The sequence below is a fragment of the Nicotiana sylvestris genome, chromosome 7 (genome assembly GCF_000393655.2).
Source record: "Nicotiana sylvestris chromosome 7, ASM39365v2, whole genome shotgun sequence".
Taxonomy (NCBI): Eukaryota; Viridiplantae; Streptophyta; class Magnoliopsida; order Solanales; family Solanaceae; genus Nicotiana; species Nicotiana sylvestris.
In genome coordinates this window covers 143,224,818-143,227,796 of record NC_091063.1, presented here as the reverse complement: position 1 = coordinate 143,227,796, position 2,979 = coordinate 143,224,818, and positions in this window count along the sequence as shown.

Here is a 2,979-nt window from a genome sequence, read left to right as displayed (position 1 = left end):
TTGGGGTAATGTGGCTTATGAGAAGCTCATTTACTCACTGAAGCATGCATTGGACTAGCAGAACAAATTTCATTCAACTGAGTACAAAGTTGGTGGATTTCCATATCTGTTATGTGCTTGGTTCTATATACGCTTCCCAGATATTCGGGAGAAGTATATTAGAGAGGATGAGCACCTTGATACCCCTCAGGTTCCCAGGATGTTATGTTATGTATGTGTGGGAAAGCCTAAATTTAACGAACTTTTTGATATCTTCAGTAGTCATGATGTAAGTTAATTTTTTTTGGCTTTGTGTTTATATGATGACGTATTAGTTTTTTCCCCTCATAATTTTTTGTGTTAAATAGAATTATCGCAACTTTATGGTATTGGATATAATTCCTACATAAGAGGAATTGAATCCAATGCCTTTAATTGGACGATTACCATGCAGCCTGATTCGTTCAAAGGTACGTAATGCGGTTTCTTTAACTGGTGAATCACCACGTAGTCTGAGTCGATAAAAAGAAGTGAATCGAACTCCTATTATTGGTGAATCACCATATAGTAGGAGTCGATCAAAATAATCAAATTGAACTGATGTTATTGGTGAATCACCACGTAGTCGGAGTCGATCAAAAGAAGCAAATCAAACTCCTTTTATTGGCGAATCATCTCGTACCCAGAGTTATTCTAAACGTTCTACAACGGAGTTTGATTAGAATGAATTACTCGACACAATATGTTTTGTAAGTTTTGATCTGATATTTTTTGGTTTTGTTTTTGTAAAAGTACAACTTGTTTTTAACTGAAGTTTTCTTACTATATCTGAATTTTTGTTGTGTGTCTATACTAGAGGGTAACGATGGAGGTTCAAAGGCATGCAGAAAAAGAAAGAAGCATGATCGTGAAAGAAGTTTTTGATAAGTTTTAATATGTTGAGCGATCTGCTATTATGGATGTGGTTTTTGGAAAAGTGAAGGTAAGCTAATTTATAGAGAAGTCTTTTTATTTCTATTAATGTTATTCAGATTAATCATTGTTAGTCCTTTTTTTCTAGGAATATTTTGATGAGAATTTTGAAAATATGTTTAAGATTGTCGACAAATCAAATGGAATGGACGATGGCAATTTTGATTTGAGTAACCATCGACAATATGATAGGATGAACGACTGCTACGAACATCTATCAGATATTAATGTTGTTGATGATGCATTGCATAAAATCGCAGATGTAAATGCTACACGTGAGGAAGTGGCTTTTGAAGGCGATCAACATGTTCAAGAACAAGTTGAAGAGGAACATTCCAGTGTTGATAGATTGAGCAGAGATGAAAATGATGAAGAACAGTTATCAACTGAGACTGTTGGAAGCAAGCAAGGTGCAGATAATCAAGTTGTTTATACTGAAGAACATGCTGCTCATGATGCATCGCATAAAGTCGCAGATGATAATGCTACACGTAAGGAAGCGGTTGTTGAAGGTGATGAACATGTTCAACAACAAGGTGGAGAGGAACAATCTAGTGTTTATAGACTGAGTAAAGATGGAAATGATGAAGAGTTAACAATTGAGAACGGTGCAGATGATCAAGTTGTTGGTACTGAAAAACATGCACCGAGTTGTGCTTTGGAAAGTGATATTGTAAAAGGTAATTTGTTTGGTGATGGAGATCAAGCACCTGTTGGTACTTTAAAACTGAAAGCAAGTGATGTGTCTAGAACTATTAGGAAAGACGATTAGTTTGCAGGAGCACTAGCTATTTGCAAGGAAATTGTAGGTAATGATACATAGGAAATTGTTACTACAGGTATAAAGTGTGAAGTTTATAATAGTTCAATGATACCTTAGATAGGAGCTGAAGTTTTGTTTCATGTTTTGTGTTTTTTTTGTTATATTTTTTATGAACTTCAGCATTATTTTTGGATTTGAATTTGTGTTTTATTTTTTGTAAAAACTACAGTATATTTTTTGCTGAATGTTTTGTTTTGTAACTGGTGAACTTCAGCACTAGAGCTGAATTTTTATTTTTGTAACGGGCGAACTTCAACTCTAGAGCTGAAGTTTTTGTTTTGTAACTGTCGAACTTCAGCTCTAGAGCTGAAGTTTTTGTTTGTGACTGGCGAACTTCAGCCTTCTTAGAGTTGAAGTTTTAACTGATTTTTTTGATAATATCCTTTAGTATAATTTTCACTATAGGTATAAATTTTTTCTATGTTATATATATAGAAAAACTAGTTGATCTATTCCGCCTCTTTATGAATATGCAGTGGAAGTTGAAACTAGTTGTGCTTTAATTGACACAACTCAAAAACTCTCTGATTATACTGAATTGAATGAAGGTAGAGTTGAGAAAAACCTTCCAGAGAATACACCAATGCTCCTCGACGTTGGTGCACAATTGAATGAAGCTGGAACTGTTGATATCGACAAAGGCATGCAGCCTGGGGAAACCACAGCGGAAGACAAACATCAAGGTATTCTATAGATCCTGAATTTATTACATTTGATTGAAGTATATTTTTTACAGTTTGAAATTTTACATACTTTATTTTCTTTGTTATGTTTTTGAATGATTTTTCAGAAAGACTCGATGAAGCTCTAAAAGAATTTGGTGAGCTTATGCAGCTATATCAAAAAGGAGAAATACGTTTATTCACACCTGTTGGCTCACAGACAGGTGTGAAGTGTGTTGGTATTATTTTATAAAATTTAGTCAGTATTATTTAGTTTTTTTTTGCATGAAGGTACAAGATATCTGAAGATAAAGGAAATGGATCTGTTGGAATGCAAACACCATCTGTGTCTCAACACTTAAACTAGGTAGATATTTTCTACAATTCGATTATAAGTTGTTTTTTGCCTAATGTGTTTTTGTATCAGTTTTATTTATGTTTATATTTTCCTTGATTTTGCAGATCTTATCTGATGCATCGCAACTTCTTCCAAATCCTAAGAGAAGGGAGATTTCCAGTTCTCCTATGTGTGACACCAGTGAT